General features: G+C 55.3%; 2 long non-coding RNA genes across 2 annotated transcripts; both read left to right on the plus strand.

Moving 5' to 3' along the window:
- Window positions 1-5,978: 5,978 nt before the first annotated feature.
- LOC137440944 (uncharacterized) lies at window positions 5,979-11,608 on the plus strand. Its single transcript, XR_010987261.1, has 5 exons — window positions 5,979-6,139; window positions 6,233-6,311; window positions 7,327-7,697; window positions 8,298-8,399; window positions 10,629-11,608. It is a non-coding gene; the product is annotated as an uncharacterized lncRNA (long non-coding RNA).
- Window positions 11,609-15,102: 3,494 nt separating this feature from the next.
- Window positions 15,103-20,731, plus strand: LOC137440943 (uncharacterized). The gene is made up of 5 exons (XR_010987260.1): window positions 15,103-15,262; window positions 15,356-15,434; window positions 16,450-16,820; window positions 17,421-17,522; window positions 19,752-20,731. It is a non-coding gene; the product is annotated as an uncharacterized lncRNA (long non-coding RNA).
- Window positions 20,732-20,887: the final 156 nt, after the last annotated feature.

The raw sequence follows: 20,887 nt of genomic DNA on the forward strand, positions 1-20,887 counted from the left end.
TCCTGCATTGCACAGGACACTTCAACAGCTGTCCTGACAAGCTCTAAGTAATGAACTTAATCCACCCTGTGCGAGCAATGGGGCAAAAGGTTACAAAATCCATGTATGCAATTGAGACGTGTTACGTTGGGACGCCCAGGATACACCTCATCAAGCTCTCCTAGTTTTTAGACGCAAGATGGAAGAAGGAAGGGGGAAGACAGAGCAGAAGGTCTATTTAAATATGAAACTCCTAGGCTGAAAGAAAAGAAAAACATTTTAAAGACCACTCAGTGAGACTCTGTCACCAGCATAGCTAATCACAGAATCACTGAGTGTTAGGGGTTGGAAGGGACCCCAAAATAGCATCCGGTCCAACCCCTGTGCCAGTGCAGGATCACCTGGGGCAGGTTTTGAATGTCTCCAGAGACTCCACTAACTCTCTGGGCAGCCTGCTCATGGGCTCTGGCACACACAGTGAAAAGGTTTTCCCTTCTGTTCCTGTGGAACTTCCTCCTTTTATTCGTCGGACACAGCGAAGCCGCTGGGTCGTGTTGCTGCGGCAAGGTGACCCACCCTGTAGTTCAGGGCCTGGGTCTGTGCCTTCATGGCAGCCTGTTCCCTTGGCACCCTGTCAGCTTAACAGCCCTGTACTCGGGGTCTGTGTGACGAGTTGTGGAGCCCTCCATTCCCCCTTCTGTCCCCAGCAGCAGCCCAAGGTCCCTGTAAGCAGGGCTGGGGAGGCTGCTTTAGGCAGCTAACAGGAACCAACCTTGCCTGGCCCTTAGGGGGCTGAGGTCAGTCCCTGGGCTCCTGAAGAGGTGGTGTTGCGCTGCTGCCAGGAGGGCCGGCCCGTAGGTGGGGCACGGGCCAGAGCCTGTGGCTCTCTGTGGGGCTTTTTGGGAGTGCTGCTGAGGCCTCACTCTGTCCTGTTGGCATCCTTTGTCAGGGTAGCCAGATCCTAGGCCTGATGTCTATCGTTAGCTCAATTGCAGAATTTCCTCGTCTGCTGTTCCTGTCCGTAAATTTTTGCCAGTGCTTCTGTAATAAAAAGGTTTTTATTTCTCCTGTAACTTGCAAGCTGGTGACCTCCTTAGGAGCACCACTGTGTTGTTCACAAAGTTCTTTGCTGTTGCAAAGCTGGGAGAAGTGTGAGGTTCAGCTGATGAAGTTTCTCTCTTTTAGAAGTGTCTGCTCAGCTGTCCTCTTCCTGGATCTCGGAGCTTTGTCTCTCCCTGTTTGCGGTGCCCCGACAAGGACTTGTGCCGACACATCCTCGGGAAGCTGAAACCACCAAAGGGTTTAATGGGTTTGAGACAAAATTCACCCAACTCATTCTGCGGTGGTGTACGGGAAAGAGTCGGTAGGGGAAGCCGCAGGACAGCCTGCAGCAAAGCTCAGGACTTGTTCCCTCGCCTCTTCCTTCTGCGCGTGTCCTCGTCGGCCGCCTGTAAGCGAGACGCTTCGCCAGCTGGCTTGTTTGAATTCAGTAAAGTTATGGCATGGAAGTTATCTGGTAGGAGTCGTTGCTAAACAGATGTAGTTGAAGCTTTGTATCTTCCGTTCTCTCTACTAGTTATTCTAATCTTGCCCTGTTGGTTTAGCCCATCAGTTTTCATGTTCTCTTCATCTATTAGTAGCAGAAGAAAGGGCCCCTTGATTCCAGTATTTCTTGCTGTAGTTCAGAGGTAGAGTTGGCTTTCCCTCTGACCTTTTATACTTTTACTTTGTGTTAAGTGGAACCCAAAACTGAATAGGATACTTTGTGTAAAGCTTGAGCAGCCCTTAACTTTCGAATTATTATACTGCATGCACTACTGCTTTGCAACATTCACAGGACTGTGGTGGTGTCAGATAGTTCACTTGCATTTAGTTCCTCAGGGGCCAGGCCTTCCTTTGGGCTGATAGTCTTGGCCAAAGCTGCAATGTTCAGTCCTTGCTGTGAAAGGCAGGAGGTGCTGGCTGGGCAGTTTGCTTTATTTTGTGCCTTTTTGGGGGTGAATCAAAGGGAGTGGGGGGATTGTGGGTGGGCTGGTTCTGCCACGTGGGGCAGGGGGCTGCTGCAGCAGAGGAGCAGGTGAGCGAGGGCTGGGGGCCCCCCCCTAAAGTGCTGAAAATTCTCCGAGGGCACCACACTATCTTTAAAAGTGTAAGTACTGGGGTGAGGCGAGGCGGAGGCAAACCTCTGGTTTGCAGCTGGAGAGGGAGGGCTTGGAGTGACTGGTGCGTAAGAAAGCTTTGGAAACGACCCCTGTCTGCCCTCTCTGCTTCTAAAAGGCTTTTAGCATTGGAAAATAAAACCCACGTGGGGGCCCGGCTGCTGCCCACGCCCAGGGAGGTGCTCAGTGCTGCCACCCGGTGTGTAACGGCCGGCAGTGCAGCCGTGCCGCGGCGTGTGCCGCCCCGGGGGAGCTAATTTCTGCAGCCTAACTGCGCTGAATGCTCGAAAATTCTTAGGGGGAGAGCGGAGAGCTTGACTCGAGCGTCGCTATGGATCCGGCGCCTGCGCCCTAGCCCGGATCTGCTTCCCAGTCGCTTCCAGTTCTCTGCCAGTCCTTTGGTGGGGGGAAACTGTTGGGACCGGGAGGGCACCGGGAGGAGGCCATTACTGTGTAGTTTGGTAATACCGACGGCTGCAGCTGGTGCTGAGCTAAACAGAATGATCACAGAAGGCTTTTGCTCTGAAGCCAGAGCTGCCTGCTGGCGGAACGAACGTTTTTCTGACAGCTCTTGGAGGAACATTTCTGTACAGGTGTTCCCCAGGGCTCCTCAGCTGCTCAGAACTCAACGTGTTGTCTTGGAGGGGAATAAAACATAATGGAAAGCTGAGAGTGAGGTGACAACGCAGGCACCGCCCCCCCCCGGCGTGGCACCGCCCCCCCAGCGTGGCACCGCCCCCTCAGCGTGGCACCGCCCCCCTCCAGCGTGTCACCGCCTCCCCCAGCGTGGCACCGCCCCCCCAGCGTGGCACCGCCCCCCCCAGCGTGTCACCGCCCCCCCCCAGCGTGTCACCGCCCCCCTCCAGCGTGTCACCGCCCCCCCTCCAGCGTGTCACCCGCCCCCCTCCAGCGTGTCACCGCCCCCCTCCAGCGTGTCACCGCCCCCCTCCAGCGTGTCACCGCCCCCCTCCAGCGTGTCACCGCCCCCCTCCAGCGTGTCACCGCCCCCCCCAGCGTGTCACCGCCCCCCTCCAGCGTGTCACCGCCCCCCCAGCGTGTCACCGCCCCCCTCCAGCGTGGCACCGCCCCACTCCAGCGTGTCACCGCCCCCCTCCAGCGTGTCACCGCCCCCCTCCAGCGTGGCTCCGCCCCCCCAGCGTGGCACCGCCCCCCCAGCGTGGCACCGCCCCCGCCCAGCGTGTCACCGCCCCCCTCCAGCGTGTCACCACCCCCCTCCAGCGTGTCACCGCCCCCCAGCCTGAACCCCACCCCCCAGCATGGCACCGCCCTCAACAACATGGCGCCAGATGCTTTCAGGGTTGTGGCTGGTAGAGGTTGCAGCTCTTCTGCTGTGTCCCAGGTCAGTGCCAGTCTCTGCTGCTTTGTGGGGCTTCTCTATAGCAGCCGCTGGAGGTGCGCGGGGCTTGGGGGGGTGGCCACCGGCGGGGCAGCGCGGGGCTTTTGGGGGGGGGGGGGGGGCGTGTCCGGGCTTGACCGGTGGGGCTCTGCGGGGGTGGCGGCTGCTGCCTCAACCGTACCCAGAGGCCCCGTGGGAGCTCAATGCTGCCACCCTGTGTGTAATGGCCGGCAGTGCAGCCGTGCCGCGGCGTGTGCCGCCCCGGGGGAGCTCAATGCTGCCACCCGGTGTGTAATGGCCGGCAGTGCAGCCGTACCGCGGCGTATAGCGCCCCGTGGGAGCTCAGTGCTCAACCCTGTGTGTAATGGCCGCAGTGCAGCCGTGCCGCGGCGTGTGCCGCCCCGTGGGAGCTAATTTCTGCAGCCTAACTGCGCCGAATGCTCGAAAATTCTTAAGGGAAGAGCGGAGAGCTTGACTCGAGTGTCGCTATGGATCCGGCGCCTGCGCCCTAGCCCGGCTCTGCTGGCGCCACAGGGACAGCGTTCCGGTGGTCGCTATGGATCCGGCGCCTGCGCCCTAGCCCGGCTCTGCTCGCGCCAGGGGGGCAGCGTCCCGGTGGTCGCTATGGATCCGGCGCCTTCGCCCTAGCCCGGCTCTGCTGGCGCCAGAGGGGCAGCGTCCCGGTGGTCGCTATGGATCCGGCGCCTGCGCCCTAGCCCGGCTCTGCTCGCGCCAGGGGGGCAGCGTCCCGGTGGTCGCTATGGAAAAAAAATCCATCTGAAAAAAGAAGTAGCAGAGAAGGAAAGCTGAAGCTGCAAAGATTGCAGTCCCCTCAGTTCTGGTTGTAGCCGGGTGGGGGTTGGTCTCTTCTCCCAGGCAAGCAGCACCAGAACAAGAGGACACAGTCTCAAGCTGTGCCAGGGGAGGTTTAGGCTGGATGTTAGGAAGAGGCTTACAGCTTGGCCAAAGAATCTTCCGATCCCTGTCTTCTGGTCGTGACCAGCAGCGTGCACGGGTGGCCAAGAAGGCCACTGGCAACCTGGCCAATATCAGGATCAGAGTGGCCAGCAGGAGCAGGGAGGTCATTCTGCCCCTGCACTTGGCACTGGTTAGGGCACACCTTGAGTCCCGTGTCCAGTTCTGGGCCCCTCCGTTTAAGCAAGACGTTGAGTTGCTGGAAGGTGTCCGGAGAAGGGCAACAAAGCTGGGGAGGGGTTTGGAGCACAGGCCTGTGAGGAGAGGCTGAGGGAGCTGGGGTTGCTTAGCCTGGAGAAGAGGAGGCTCAGGGGAGACCTTCTTGCTTTCTACGACTCCCTGAAGGGAGGTTGTAGCCAGGTGGGGGTTGGTCTCTTCTTCCAGGCAAGCAGCACCAGAACAAGAGGACACAGTCTCAAGCTGTGCCAGGGGAGGTTTAGGCTAGAGGTTAGGAAGAGGTTCTGCACAGAGAGAGTGATTGCCCATTGGAATGGGCTGCCCAGGGAGGTGGTGGAGTCACCATCTTTGGAGGTGTTCAGGAGGAGACTGGATAGGGTGCTTGGTTGCATGGTTTAGTTGATTAGGTGGTGTTGGATGATAGCTTGGACACGATGATCTTGAAGGTCTCTTCCAACCTGGTCCATTCCATCCCATTCCAATCAACTAAACCATGGCACTGAGTGCCTCATCCAGTCTCTTTCTAAACACTCCCAGTGATGGTGACTCCACCACCTCCCTGGGCAGCACATTCCAAAGGCCAATCTCTCTTTCAACCTGCTCTATTCTATTCTATGAAGACCTTCTTCCTAACATCCAGGTTTCATTGGTGAGAGCAACAGCCAGTACCAGAACAAGAGGACACAGTCTCAGGCTGCGCCAGGGGAGGTTCAGGTTGGATGTTAGGAAGAAGTTCTATACAGAAAGAGTGATTGCCCATTGGAATGGGCTGCCCGGGGAGGTGGTGGAGTCGCCGTCATTGAAGGTGTTCAGAAGGAGACTTGACGGGGTGCTTGGTGCCATGGGTTAGCTGTTTGGGTGGGTTGGATTGGTTGATGGGTTGGACACGATGATCTTGAAGGTCTCTTCCAACCTGGTTTGGTTTATTCTAATAAAGAGTTTATTCTAATAAAGACTTGGTTGCTGCCACCCGCTGCTAAGGGGTCTGAGTGGCCCCCAAATGGGGTTTGGAGGCAGGTAGAGGTTTCTTTTGGCGTGTGAAGGGGTTTTGTGGGCATCTAGAAGGGGTGTGGAGCCCCCTGAAAGGGTCTGGGATAGTGTCAGGGGGTTCTGGGCTGGTCTACCAGCGGGTCTGGGGACATTAGAAGCGTCTGGGGGTACCTAAAATGGAGCTGGGCGTATGAGATGGGGGGTTTGGGTGCCTCCAAAGGGGTTTTGTGGGCATCTAAGTTGGGGAATCTGTGGGGGTCCTGAAGGAGTTGGGGGGTTCTCGTCAAGCTATGAGCAGACACACAGAGAGATGTTAACGGACTTTCTTTGATCATTCCAGGTCTGGTGTGCTGGGACTGGCAGGATCTTCCTGAGCTGTCCATGTACAGTTTCTGTCGACACTCTTCAGCTCGTACATCCGGTTTGCTGACAGAGGGTGTGGGGTTTGTGGGGCCCGGCAGCGAGAGCTTTCCAAAGAGGAGCTCTTCAGGGCAGCTCCAAGGTTAGGTTTGGATTCTCCTGGAGTCGCACACAGAACGACTCTCACGATTCCAGTGGTCTAATTTCATAGCTGCATTTTCTTCTCTCTGCCTAGGTGACAGGACGACCTCACTAATGAAGAGAGATAGCCTGAGCTCTGCAGGAACCTTGAACCCAAGCAGCCAGTGCCTTCTGTGAGTACAAGCTGTCCTTGCTCAACGTGGAAGTAGTTGAGAGCTGAAGCCAGACCACACCGTAATTCCCTCAGCTTCCTCTTCTGCAGATTAAACAGTCCCAGTTCCTTCAGCCACTCCTCCTAAGGCTTGTTATCCAGACCCCTCACCAGCTTTGTGGCCCTTCTCTGGACTCACTCTCTCACAAGGGGTGTCCTGGGGAACACCACTTGTGCCCGGCCGGCCACCGGCTGGGTTTAACTCTGTTCCCCACCGCTCTTGGGGCCCGGCCATCCATCCTGTTCTGCTGTCCAGCAGTCCCTTTGAAAAAAAATCCATCTGAAAAAAGAAGTAGCAGAGAAGGAAAGCTGAAGCTGCAAAGACTGCAGTCCCCTCAGTTCTGGTTGTAGCCGGGTGGGGGTTGGTCTCTTCTCCCAGGCAAGCAGCACCAGAGCAAGAGGACACAGTCTCAAGCTGTGCCAGGGGAGGTTTAGGCTGGATGTTAGGAAGAAGGTCTTCATAGAATAGAATAGAGCAGGTTGAAAGAGAGATTGGCCTTTGGAATGTGCTGCTCAGTGAGGTGGTGCCCAGGGAGTCACCATCACTGGAAGTGTTTAGAAAGAGACTGGATGAGGCACTCAGTGCCATGGTTTAGTTGATTAGATGGTGTTGGAATGGAATGGTATGGAATGGAACGGAATAGAAAAGAATAGACCAGACCGAGTTGGAAGAGACCTTCAAGATCATCGTGTCCAACCTATCATCCAACACCACCTAATCAACTAAACCATGCAACCAAGCACCCTATCCAGTCTCCTCCTGAACACCTCCAAAGATGGTGACTCCACCACCTCCCTGGGCAGCCCATTCCAATGGGCCATCACTCTCTCTGTGCAGAACCTCTTCCTAACCTCTAGCCTAAACCTCCCCTGGTGCAGCCTGAGACTGTGTCCTCTTGCTGGGCCCGGTGATGATCAAAGTTCTTTTCCAACCTGCTTACTCCTGTTTGGGTTTATTCTCCTGTATGAATTGTCAGTTCAAAGCACTCGAGAGAAATGATGTGATGGCTGTGCTGCAAAGCATCAGACTGGGGACCGAAAGACAACCTCCTGTGGATCGATGTACCGGGATATTCCAGGAACCTCTGTGCTGCCACAGACCTGGACTTAAACTCATTCCAGATGCCGCGGTGTGTTCCACATGACAATCGCACTCGGCACGTGAAGAGTGGCCAAGAGACTTCCCTTGTTTCCTTTGTGGAAGGCTTTTGTTTGTCCCCCGGCCCCGGGGGCCGTGTTCCTCTCGGGCAGGCTGCGGACGAGGCTGCCCTCGGCAGCAGGCGTGCCGCAAGCGGAGCGGCGAAGCTGTGTTCCTGGCAGTTCTCTCTCCGCCTGGATCAGGACAAAGGTACCGGCTGACAAGGACTTGCACTGACACAGGGTCAGAGAGCTGAGAGCACCAAAGGGTTTAATTGGTGAGAGCAACAGACTTGGTTGCTGCCACCCGCTGCTAAGGGGTCTGAGTGGGCCCCAAATGGGGTTTGGAGGCAGGTAAAGGTTTCTTTTGGCGTGTGAAGGGGTTTTGTGGGCATCTAGAAGGGGTGTGGAGCCCCCTGAAAGGGTCTGGGATAGTGTCAGGGGGTTCTGGGCTGGTCCACCAGCGGGTCTGGGGACATTAGAAGCGTCTGGGGGTACCTAAAACGGAGCTGGGCGTATCAGATGGGGGGTTTGGGTGCCTCCAAAGGGGTTTTGTGGGCATCTAAGCTGGGGAATCTGTGGGGGTCCTGAAGGAGTTGGGGGGTTCTCAGTGAGGTTTTGGAGTCTCTATGGAGTGCCTGCAGTCTCCTGGAGTGCCTGTGCTTGAAACCCCCCAGAGGCCGCGCAGAGTGGTGCTCACAGTAGCTCTGCAAGCCTGCCATGGGCTCAGGAGGCTGTGCAGCGGTTAAACCTTTTCTTTTGCTCAAGCACAATCTTTCTGAATTCTTTTCTTGGATTTTTTTTTTCCCAGGGTGATGTGAAACTGTCTGATTTTGGGCTAAGCACAGCTGTTCAGAAGTCTCAGAGACCTGAGCTCTACAGGAACCTTGAACCCAAGCAGCCAGTGCCTTCTGTGAGTACAAGCTGTCCTTGTTCAACGTGGAACTAGTTGAGAGCTGAAGCCAGACCACACCATAATTCCCTTAGCTTCCTCTTCTGCAGATTAAACAGTCCCAGTTCCTTCAGCCACTCCTCATAAGACTTGTTATCCAGACCCCTCACCAGCTTTGTGGCCCTTCTCTGGACTCACTCTCTCACAAGGGGTGTCCTGGGGAACACCACTTGTGCCCGGCCGGCCACCGGCTGGGTTTAACTCTGTTCCCCACCGCTCTTGGGGCCTGGCCATCCATCCTGTTCTGCTGTCCAGCAGTCCCTTTGAAAAAAAATCCATCTGAAAAAAGAAGTAGCAGAGAAGGAAAGCTGAAGCTGCAAAGACTGCAGTCCCCTCAGTTCTTGTGGTACCCTCTGTGAGATCCTAAGCCACCTGAACTGAGCCGGTCAGGCAGCCAAGCTAGTGCAGCAGTGTCTTCTGGAGAGTTGATAGGAGCCAGTTCTATGGGGTTTGTTGAAGTGAGTGGCCAGTTGTTCTACATGAACAATTGTCTTAGTGCTAGCAAGTAGGAGGCTCTGAAGTGTGGTACTTTGAAAGCTCCATTCATACTTGCCCTTCAGGAGGAGCCAGCTCTTTCATTGAAGGATCTTCCTGAGGTGTCCAAGTACAATTTCTGTTGACACTTTTCAGCTCTTACATCCAGGTTGCTGACAGAGGATGTTGGGTTTGTGGGCCCTGGCAGCGACAGTTTTCCAAAGAGGAGCTCTAAGGCCAGCTGCAAGGTTAGGTTTGGATTCTCCAGGGGTGCCTGTGCTTGAAAGCCCCCCAGAGGCCGTGCAGAGTGGTGCTCGCAGTAGCTCTGTGCAAGTCTGCCATGGGCTCAGGAGGCCAGTATCTAGAGAGAGGGAGAGGGAAGGACAGAGACACTTCTAAGACAGTTTTAAAGAAATAATTATGAGAAGAGGCAAATTAATTCTGGGGACTCATGTGATATATCTGTTTAAGAGAAAAAAAAATGAAGGAGGTTTCTGACCATAACCAGGCTGACAAAGCACAGTAATGTGGTTTCCTATGGGATTCAACTCCTCCTGCATTGCACAGGACACTTCAACAGCTGTCCTGACAAGCTCTAAGTAATGAACTTAATCCACCCTGTGCGAGCAATGGGGCAAAAGGTTACAAAATCCATGTATGCAATTGAGACGTGTTACGTTGGGACGCCCAGGATACACCTCATCAAGCTCTCCTAGTTTTTAGACGCAAGATGGAAGAAGGAAGGGGGAAGACAGAGCAGAAGGTCTATTTAAATATGAAACTCCTAGGCTGAAAGAAAAGAAAAACATTTTAAAGACCACTCAGTGAGACTCTGTCACCGGCATAGCTAATCACAGAATCACTGAGTGTTAGGGGTTGGAAGGGACCCCAAAATAGCATCCGGTCCAACCCCTGTGCCAGTGCAGGATCACCTGGGGCAGGTTTTGAATGTCTCCAGAGACTCCACTAACTCTCTGGGCAGCCTGCTCATGGGCTCTGGCACACACAGTGAAAAGGTTTTCCCTTCTGTTCCTGTGGAACTTCCTCCTTTTATTCGTCGGACACAGCGAAGCCGCTGGGTCGTGTTGCTGCGGCAAGGTGACCCACCCTGTAGTTCAGGGCCTGGGTCTGTGCCTTCATGGCAGCCTGTTCCCTTGGCACCCTGTCAGCTTAACAGCCCTGTACTCGGGGTCTGTGTGACGAGTTGTGGAGCCCTCCATTCCCCCTTCTGTCCCCAGCAGCAGCCCAAGGTCCCTGTAAGCAGGGCTGGGGAGGCTGCTTTAGGCAGCTAACAGGAACCAACCTTGCCTGGCCCTTAGGGGGCTGAGGTCAGTCCCTGGGCTCCTGAAGAGGTGGTGTTGCGCTGCTGCCAGGAGGGCCGGCCCGTAGGTGGGGCACGGGCCAGAGCCTGTGGCTCTCTGTGGGGCTTTTTGGGAGTGCTGCTGAGGCCTCACTCTGTCCTGTTGGCATCCTTTGTCAGGGTAGCCAGATCCTAGGCCTGATGTCTATCGTTAGCTCAATTGCAGAATTTCCTCGTCTGCTGTTCCTGTCCGTAAATTTTTGCCAGTGCTTCTGTAATAAAAAGGTTTTTATTTCTCCTGTAACTTGCAAGCTGGTGACCTCCTTAGGAGCACCACTGTGTTGTTCACAAAGTTCTTTGCTGTTGCAAAGCTGGGAGAAGTGTGAGGTTCAGCTGATGAAGTTTCTCTCTTTTAGAAGTGTCTGCTCAGCTGTCCTCTTCCTGGATCTCGGAGCTTTGTCTCTCCCTGTTTGCGGTGCCCCGACAAGGACTTGTGCCGACACATCCTCGGGAAGCTGAAACCACCAAAGGGTTTAATGGGTTTGAGACAAAATTCACCCAACTCATTCTGCGGTGGTGTACGGGAAAGAGTCGGTAGGGGAAGCCGCAGGACAGCCTGCAGCAAAGCTCAGGACTTGTTCCCTCGCCTCTTCCTTCTGCGCGTGTCCTCGTCGGCCGCCTGTAAGCGAGACGCTTCGCCAGCTGGCTTGTTTGAATTCAGTAAAGTTATGGCATGGAAGTTATCTGGTAGGAGTCGTTGCTAAACAGATGTAGTTGAAGCTTTGTATCTTCCGTTCTCTCTACTAGTTATTCTAATCTTGCCCTGTTGGTTTAGCCCATCAGTTTTCATGTTCTCTTCATCTATTAGTAGCAGAAGAAAGGGCCCCTTGATTCCAGTATTTCTTGCTGTAGTTCAGAGGTAGAGTTGGCTTTCCCTCTGACCTTTTATACTTTTACTTTGTGTTAAGTGGAACCCAAAACTGAATAGGATACTTTGTGTAAAGCTTGAGCAGCCCTTAACTTTCGAATTATTATACTGCATGCACTACTGCTTTGCAACATTCACAGGACTGTGGTGGTGTCAGATAGTTCACTTGCATTTAGTTCCTCAGGGGCCAGGCCTTCCTTTGGGCTGATAGTCTTGGCCAAAGCTGCAATGTTCAGTCCTTGCTGTGAAAGGCAGGAGGTGCTGGCTGGGCAGTTTGCTTTATTTTGTGCCTTTTTGGGGGTGAATCAAAGGGAGTGGGGGGATTGTGGGTGGGCTGGTTCTGCCACGTGGGGCAGGGGGCTGCTGCAGCAGAGGAGCAGGTGAGCGAGGGCTGGGGGCCCCCCCCTAAAGTGCTGAAAATTCTCCGAGGGCACCACACTATCTTTAAAAGTGTAAGTACTGGGGTGAGGCGAGGCGGAGGCAAACCTCTGGTTTGCAGCTGGAGAGGGAGGGCTTGGAGTGACTGGTGCGTAAGAAAGCTTTGGAAACGACCCCTGTCTGCCCTCTCTGCTTCTAAAAGGCTTTTAGCATTGGAAAATAAAACCCACGTGGGGGCCCGGCTGCTGCCCACGCCCAGGGAGGTGCTCAGTGCTGCCACCCGGTGTGTAACGGCCGGCAGTGCAGCCGTGCCGCGGCGTGTGCCGCCCCGGGGGAGCTAATTTCTGCAGCCTAACTGCGCTGAATGCTCGAAAATTCTTAGGGGGAGAGCGGAGAGCTTGACTCGAGCGTCGCTATGGATCCGGCGCCTGCGCCCTAGCCCGGATCTGCTTCCCAGTCGCTTCCAGTTCTCTGCCAGTCCTTTGGTGGGGGGAAACTGTTGGGACCGGGAGGGCACCGGGAGGAGGCCATTACTGTGTAGTTTGGTAATACCGACGGCTGCAGCTGGTGCTGAGCTAAACAGAATGATCACAGAAGGCTTTTGCTCTGAAGCCAGAGCTGCCTGCTGGCGGAACGAACGTTTTTCTGACAGCTCTTGGAGGAACATTTCTGTACAGGTGTTCCCCAGGGCTCCTCAGCTGCTCAGAACTCAACGTGTTGTCTTGGAGGGGAATAAAACATAATGGAAAGCTGAGAGTGAGGTGACAACGCAGGCACCGCCCCCCCCCGGCGTGGCACCGCCCCCCCAGCGTGGCACCGCCCCCTCAGCGTGGCACCGCCCCCCTCCAGCGTGTCACCGCCTCCCCCAGCGTGGCACCGCCCCCCCAGCGTGGCACCGCCCCCCCAGCGTGTCACCGCCCCCCCCCAGCGTGTCACCGCCCCCCTCCAGCGTGTCACCGCCCCCCTCCAGCGTGTCACCGCCCCCCTCCAGCGTGTCACCGCCCCCCTCCAGCGTGTCACCGCCCCCCTCCAGCGTGTCACCGCCCCCCTCCAGCGTGTCACCGCCCCCCTCCAGCGTGTCACCGCCCCCCTCCAGCGTGTCACCGCCCCCCCCAGCGTGTCACCGCCCCCCTCCAGCGTGTCACCGCCCCCCCAGCGTGTCACCGCCCCCCTCCAGCGTGGCACCGCCCCACTCCAGCGTGTCACCGCCCCCCTCCAGCGTGTCACCGCCCCCCTCCAGCGTGGCTCCGCCCCCCCAGCGTGGCACCGCCCCCCCAGCGTGGCACCGCCCCCGCCCAGCGTGTCACCGCCCCCCTCCAGCGTGTCACCACCCCCCTCCAGCGTGTCACCGCCCCCCAGCCTGAACCCCACCCCCCAGCATGGCACCGCCCTCAACAACATGGCGCCAGATGCTTTCAGGGTTGTGGCTGGTAGAGGTTGCAGCTCTTCTGCTGTGTCCCAGGTCAGTGCCAGTCTCTGCTGCTTTGTGGGGCTTCTCTATAGCAGCCGCTGGAGGTGCGCGGGGCTTGGGGGGGTGGCCACCGGCGGGGCAGCGCGGGGCTTTTGGGGGGGGGGGGGGGGGCGTGTCCGGGCTTGACCGGTGGGGCTCTGCGGGGGTGGCGGCTGCTGCCTCAACCGTACCCAGAGGCCCCGTGGGAGCTCAATGCTGCCACCCTGTGTGTAATGGCCGGCAGTGCAGCCGTGCCGCGGCGTGTGCCGCCCCGGGGGAGCTCAATGCTGCCACCCGGTGTGTAATGGCCGGCAGTGCAGCCGTACCGCGGCGTATAGCGCCCCGTGGGAGCTCAGTGCTCAACCCTGTGTGTAATGGCCGCAGTGCAGCCGTGCCGCGGCGTGTGCCGCCCCGTGGGAGCTAATTTCTGCAGCCTAACTGCGCCGAATGCTCGAAAATTCTTAAGGGAAGAGCGGAGAGCTTGACTCGAGTGTCGCTATGGATCCGGCGCCTGCGCCCTAGCCCGGCTCTGCTGGCGCCAGAGGGGCAGCGTCCCGGTGGTCGCTATGGATCCGGCGCCTTCGCCCTAGCCCGGCTCTGCTGGCGCCAGAGGGGCAGCGTCCCGGTGGTCGCTATGGATCCGGCGCCTGCGCCCTAGCCCGGCTCTGCTCGCGCCAGGGGGGCAGCGTCCCGGTGGTCGCTATGGAAAAAAAATCCATCTGAAAAAAGAAGTAGCAGAGAAGGAAAGCTGAAGCTGCAAAGATTGCAGTCCCCTCAGTTCTGGTTGTAGCCGGGTGGGGGTTGGTCTCTTCTCCCAGGCAAGCAGCACCAGAACAAGAGGACACAGTCTCAAGCTGTGCCAGGGGAGGTTTAGGCTGGATGTTAGGAAGAGGCTTACAGCTTGGCCAAAGAATCTTCCGATCCCTGTCTTCTGGTCGTGACCAGCAGCGTGCACGGGTGGCCAAGAAGGCCACTGGCAACCTGGCCAATATCAGGATCAGAGTGGCCAGCAGGAGCAGGGAGGTCATTCTGCCCCTGCACTTGGCACTGGTTAGGGCACACCTTGAGTCCCGTGTCCAGTTCTGGGCCCCTCCGTTTAAGCAAGACGTTGAGTTGCTGGAAGGTGTCCGGAGAAGGGCAACAAAGCTGGGGAGGGGTTTGGAGCACAGGCCTGTGAGGAGAGGCTGAGGGAGCTGGGGTTGCTTAGCCTGGAGAAGAGGAGGCTCAGGGGAGACCTTCTTGCTTTCTACGACTCCCTGAAGGGAGGTTGTAGCCAGGTGGGGGTTGGTCTCTTCTTCCAGGCAAGCAGCACCAGAACAAGAGGACACAGTCTCAAGCTGTGCCAGGGGAGGTTTAGGCTAGAGGTTAGGAAGAGGTTCTGCACAGAGAGAGTGATTGCCCATTGGAATGGGCTGCCCAGGGAGGTGGTGGAGTCACCATCTTTGGAGGTGTTCAGGAGGAGACTGGATAGGGTGCTTGGTTGCATGGTTTAGTTGATTAGGTGGTGTTGGATGATAGCTTGGACACGATGATCTTGAAGGTCTCTTCCAACCTGGTCCATTCCATCCCATTCCAATCAACTAAACCATGGCACTGAGTGCCTCATCCAGTCTCTTTCTAAACACTCCCAGTGATGGTGACTCCACCACCTCCCTGGGCAGCACATTCCAAAGGCCAATCTCTCTTTCAACCTGCTCTATTCTATTCTATGAAGACCTTCTTCCTAACATCCAGGTTTCATTGGTGAGAGCAACAGACTTGGTTGCTGCCACCCGCTGCTAAGGGGTCTGAGTGGCCCCCAAATGGGGTTTGGAGGCAGGTAGAGGTTTCTTTTGGCGTGTGAAGGGGTTTTGTGGGCATCTAGAAGGGGTGTGGAGCCCCCTGAAAGGGTCTGGGATAGTGTCAGGGGGTTCTGGGCTGGTCTACCAGCGGGTCTGGGGACATTAGAAGCGTCTGGGGGTACCTAAAATGGAGCTGGGCGTATGAGATGGGGGGTTTGGGTGCCTCCAAAGGGGTTTTGTGGGCATCTAAGTTGGGGAATCTGTGGGGGTCCTGAAGGAGTTGGGGGGTTCTCGTCAAGCTATGAGCAGACACACAGAGAGATGTTAACGGACTTTCTTTGATCATTCCAGGTCTGGTGTGCTGGGACTGGCAGGATCTTCCTGAGCTGTCCATGTACAGTTTCTGTCGACACTCTTCAGCTCGTACACCCGGTTTGCTGACAGAGGGTGTGGGGTTTGTGGGGCCCGGCAGCGAGAGCTTTCCAAAGAGGAGCTCTTCAGGGCAGCTCCAAGGTTAGGTTTGGATTCTCCTGGAGTCGCACACAGAACGACTCTCACGATTCCAGTGGTCTAATTTCATAGCTGCATTTTCTTCTCTCTGCCTAGGTGACAGGACGACCTCACTAATGAAGAGAGATAGCCTGAGCTCTGCAGGAACCTTGAACCCAAGCAGCCAGTGCCTTCTGTGAGTACAAGCTGTCCTTGCTCAACGTGGAAGTAGTTGAGAGCTGAAGCCAGACCACACCGTAATTCCCTCAGCTTCCTCTTCTGCAGATTAAACAGTCCCAGTTCCTTCAGCCACTCCTCCTAAGGCTTGTTATCCAGACCCCTCACCAGCTTTGTGGCCCTTCTCTGGACTCACTCTCTCACAAGGGGTGTCCTGGGGAACACCACTTGTGCCCGGCCGGCCACCGGCTGGGTTTAACTCTGTTCCCCACCGCTCTTGGGGCCCGGCCATCCATCCTGTTCTGCTGTCCAGCAGTCCCTTTGAAAAAAAATCCATCTGAAAAAAGAAGTAGCAGAGAAGGAAAGCTGAAGCTGCAAAGACTGCAGTCCCCTCAGTTCTGGTTGTAGCCGGGTGGGGGTTGGTCTCTTCTCCCAGGCAAGCAGCACCAGAGCAAGAGGACACAGTCTCAAGCTGTGCCAGGGGAGGTTTAGGCTGGATGTTAGGAAGAAGGTCTTCATAGAATAGAATAGAGCAGGTTGAAAGAGAGATTGGCCTTTGGAATGTGCTGCTCAGTGAGGTGGTGCCCAGGGAGTCACCATCACTGGAAGTGTTTAGAAAGAGACTGGATGAGGCACTCAGTGCCATGGTTTAGTTGATTAGATGGTGTTGGAATGGAATGGTATGGAATGGAACGGAATAGAAAAGAATAGACCAGACCGAGTTGGAAGAGACCTTCAAGATCATCGTGTCCAACCTATCATCCAACACCACCTAATCAACTAAACCATGCAACCAAGCACCCTATCCAGTCTCCTCCTGAACACCTCCAAAGATGGTGACTCCACCACCTCCCTGGGCAGCCCATTCCAATGGGCCATCACTCTCTCTGTGCAGAACCTCTTCCTAACCTCTAGCCTAAACCTCCCCTGGTGCAGCCTGAGACTGTGTCCTCTTGCTGGGCCCGGTGATGATCAAAGTTCTTTTCCAACCTGCTTACTCCTGTTTGGGTTTATTCTCCTGTATGAATTGTCAGTTCAAAGCACTCGAGAGAAATGATGTGATGGCTGTGCTGCAAAGCATCAGACTGGGGACCGAAAGACAACCTCCTGTGGATCGATGTACCGGGATATTCCAGGAACCTCTGTGCTGCCACAGACCTGGACTTAAACTCATTCCAGATGCCGCGGTGTGTTCCACATGACAATCGCACTCGGCACGTGAAGAGTGGCCAAGAGACTTCCCTTGTTTCCTTTGTGGAAGGCTTTTGTTTGTCCCCCGGCCCCGGGGGCCGTGTTCCTCTCGGGCAGGCTGCGGACGAGGCTGCCCTCGGCAGCAGGCGTGCCGCAAGCGGAGCGGCGAAGCTGTGTTCCTGGCAGTTCTCTCTCCGCCTGGATCAGGACAAAGGTACCGGCTGACAAGGACTTGCACTGACACAGGGTCAGAGAGCTGAGAGCACCAAAGGGTTTAATTGGTGAGAGCAACAGACTTGGTTGCTGCCACCCGCTGCTAAGGGGTCTGAGTGGGCCCCAAATGGGGTTTGGAGGCAGGTAAAGGTTTCTTTTGGCGTGTGAAGGGGTTTTGTGGGCATCTAGAAGGGGTGTGGAGCCCCCTGAAAGGGTCTGGGATAGTGTCAGGGGGTTCTGGGCTGGTCCACCAGCGGGTCTGGGGACATTAGAAGCGTCTGGGGGTACCTAAAACGGAGCTGGGCGTATGAGATGGGGGGTTTGGGTGCCTCCAAAGGGGTTTTGTGGGCATCTAAGCTGGGGAATCTGTGGGGGTCCTGAAGGAGTTGGGGGGTTCTCAGTGAGGTTTTGGAGTCTCTATGGAGTGCCTGCAGTCTCCTGGAGTGCCTGTGCTTGAAACCCCCCAGAGGCCGCGCAGAGTGGTGCTCACAGTAGCTCTGCAAGCCTGCCATGGGCTCAGGAGGCTGTGCAGCGGTTAAACCTTTTCTTTTGCTCAAGCACAATCTTTCTGAATTCTTTTCTTGGATTTTTTTTTTCCCAGGGTGATGTGAAACTGTCTGATTTTGGGCTAAGCACAGCTGTTCAGAAGTCTCAGAGACCTGAGCTCTACAGGAACCTTGAACCCAAGCAGCCAGTGCCTTCTGTGAGTACAAGCTGTCCTTGTTCAACGTGGAACTAGTTGAGAGCTGAAGCCAGACCACACCATAATTCCCTTAGCTTCCTCTTCTGCAGATTAAACAGTCCCAGTTCCTTCAGCCACTCCTCATAAGACTTGTTATCCAGACCCCTCACCAGCTTTGTGGCCCTTCTCTGGACTCACTCTCTCACAAGGGGTGTCCTGGGGAACACCACTTGTGCCCGGCCGGCCACCGGCTGGGTTTAACTCTGTTCCCCACCGCTCTTGGGGCCTGGCCATCCATCCTGTTCTGCTGTCCAGCAGTCCCTTTGAAAAAAAATCCATCTGAAAAAAGAAGTAGCAGAGAAGGAAAGCTGAAGCTGCAAAGACTGCAGTCCCCTCAGTTCTTGTGGTACCCTCTGTGAGATCCTAAGCCACCTGAACTGAGCCGGTCAGGCAGCCAAGCTAGTGCAGCAGTGTCTTCTGGAGAGTTGATAGGAGCCAGTTCTATGGGGTTTGTTGAAGTGAGTGGCCAGTTGTTCTACATGAACAATTGTCTTAGTGCTAGCAAGTAGGAGGCTCTGAAGTGTGGTACTTTGAAAGCTCCATTCATACTTGCCCTTCAGGAGGAGCCAGCTCTTTCATTGAAGGATCTTCCTGAGGTGTCCAAGTACAATTTCTGTTGACACTTTTCAGCTCTTACATCCAGGTTGCTGACAGAGGATGTTGGGTTTGTGGGCCCTGGCAGCGACAGTTTTCCAAAGAGGAGCTCTAAGGCCAGCTGCAAGGTTAGGTTTGGATTCTCCAGGGGTGCCTGTGCTTGAAAGCCCCCCAGAGGCCGTGCAGAGTGGTGCTCGCAGTAGCTCTGTGCAAGTCTGCCATGGGCTCAGGAGGCCAGTATCTAGAGAGAGGGAGAGGGAAGGACAGAGACACTTCTAAGACAGTTTTAAAGAAATAATTATGAGAAGAGGCAAATTAATTCTGGGGACTCATGTGATATATCTGTTTAAGAGAAAAAAAAATGAAGGAGGTTTCTGACCATAACCAGGCTGACAAAGCACAGTAATGTGGTTTCCTATGGGATTCAACTCCTCCTGCATTGCACAGGACACTTCAACAGCTGTCCTGACAAGCTCTAAGTAATGAACTTAATCCACCCTGTGCGAGCAATGGGGCAAAAGGTTACAAAATCCATGTATGCAATTGAGACGTGTTACGTTGGGACGCCCAGGATACACCTCATCAAGCTCTCCTAGTTTTTAGACGCAAGATGGAAGAAGGAAGGGGGAAGACAGAGCAGAAGGTCTATTTAAATATGAAACTCCTAGGCTGAAAGAAAAGAAAAACATTTTAAAGACCACTCAGTGAGACTCTGTCACCAGCATAGCTAATCACAGAATCACTGAGTGTTAGGGGTTGGAAGGGACCCCAAAATAGCATCCGGTCCAACCCCTGTGCCAGTGCAGGATCACCTGGGGCAGGTTTTGAATGTCTCCAGAGACTCCACTAACTCTCTGGGCAGCCTGCTCATGGGCTCTGGCACACACAGTGAAAAGGTTTTCCCTTCTGTTCCTGTGGAACTTCCTCCTTTTATTCGTCGGACACAGCGAAGCCGCTGGGTCGTGTTGCTGCGGCAAGGTGACCCACCCTGTAGTTCAGGGCCTGGGTCTGTGCCTTCATGGCAGCCTGTTCCCTTGGCACCCTGTCAGTTTAACAGCCCTGTACTCGGGGTCTGTGTGACGAGTTGTGGAGCCCTCCATTCCCCCTTCTGTCCCCAGCAGCAGCCCAAGGTCCCTGTAAGCAGGGCTGGGGAGGCTGCTTTAGGCAGCTAACAGGAACCAACCTTGCCTGGCCCTTAGGGGGCTGAGGTCAGTCCCTGGGCTCCTGAAGAGGTGGTGTTGCGCTGCTGCCAGGAGGGCCGGCCCGTAGGTGGGGCACGGGCCAGAGCCTGTGGCTCTCTGTGGGGCTTTTTGGGAGTGCTGCTGAGGCCTCACTCTGTCCTGTTGGCATCCTTTGTCAGGGTAGCCAGATCCTAGGCCTGATGTCTATCGTTAGCTCAATTGCAGAATTTCCTCGTCTGCTGTTCCTGTCCGTAAATTTTTGCCAGTGCTTCTGTAATAAAAAGGTTTCTATTTCTCCTGTAACTTGCAAGCTGGTGACCTCCTTAGGAGCACCACTGTGTTGTTCACAAAGTTCTTTGCTGTTGCAAAGCTGGGAGAAGTGTGAGGTTCAGCTGATGAAGTTTCTCTCTTTTAGAAGTGTCTGCTCAGCTGTCCTCTTCCTGGATCTCGGAGCTTTGTCTCTCCCTGTTTGCGGTGCCCCGACAAGGACTTGTGCCGACACATCCTCGGGAAGCTGAAACCACCAAAGGGTTTAATGGGTTTGAGACAAAATTCACCCAACTCATTCTGCGGTGGTGTACGGGAAAGAGTCGGTAGGGGAAGCCGCAGGACAGCCTGCAGCAAAGCTCAGGACTTGTTCCCTCGCCTCTTCCTTCTGCGCGTGTCCTCGTCGGCCGCCTGTAAGCGAGACGCTTCGCCAGCTGGCTTGTTTGAATTCAGTAAAGTTATGGCATGGAAGTTATCTGGTAGGAGTCGTTGCTAAACAGATGTAGTTGAAGCTTTGTATCTTCCGTTCTCTCTACTAGTTATTCTAATCTTGCCCTGTTGGTTTAGCCCATCAGTTTTCATGTTCTCTTCATCTATTAGTAGCAGAAGAAAGGGCCCCTTGATTCCAGTATTTCTTGCTGTAGTTCAGAGGTAGAGTTGGCTTTCCCTCTGACCTTTTATACTTTTACTTTGTGTTAAGTGGAACCCAAAACTGAATAGGATACTTTGTGTAAAGCTTGAGCAGCCCTTAACTTTCGAATTATTATACTGCATGCACTACTGCTTTGCAACATTCACAGGACTGTGGTGGTGTCAGATAGTTCACTTGCATTTAGTTCCTCAGGGGCCAGGCCTTCCTTTGGGCTGATAGTCTTGGCCAAAGCTGCAATGTTCAGTCCTTGCTGTGAAAGGCAGGAGGTGCTGGCTGGGCAGTTTGCTTTATTTTGTGCCTTTTTGGGGGTGAATCAAAGGGAGTGGGGGGATTGTGGGTGGGCTGGTTCTGCCACGTGGGGCAGGGGGCTGCTGCAGCAGAGGAGCAGGTGAGCGAGGGCTGGGGGCCCCCCCCTAAAGTGCTGAAAATTCTCCGAGGGCACCACACTATCTTTAAAAGTGTAAGTACTGGGGTGAGGCGAGGCGGAGGCAAACCTCTGGTTTGCAGCTGGAGAGGGAGGGCTTGGAGTGACTGGTGCGTAAGAAAGCTTTGGAAACGACCCCTGTCTGCCCTCTCTGCTTCTAAAAGGCTTTTAGCATTGGAAAATAAAACCCACGTGGGGGCCCGGCTGC

This window comes from Melanerpes formicivorus, unplaced genomic scaffold, assembly GCF_026170545.1.
Source record: "Melanerpes formicivorus ecotype bairdi unplaced genomic scaffold, bMelFor1.0.p_v2 SCAF_4, whole genome shotgun sequence".
NCBI classification, from domain to species: Eukaryota; Metazoa; Chordata; class Aves; order Piciformes; family Picidae; genus Melanerpes; species Melanerpes formicivorus.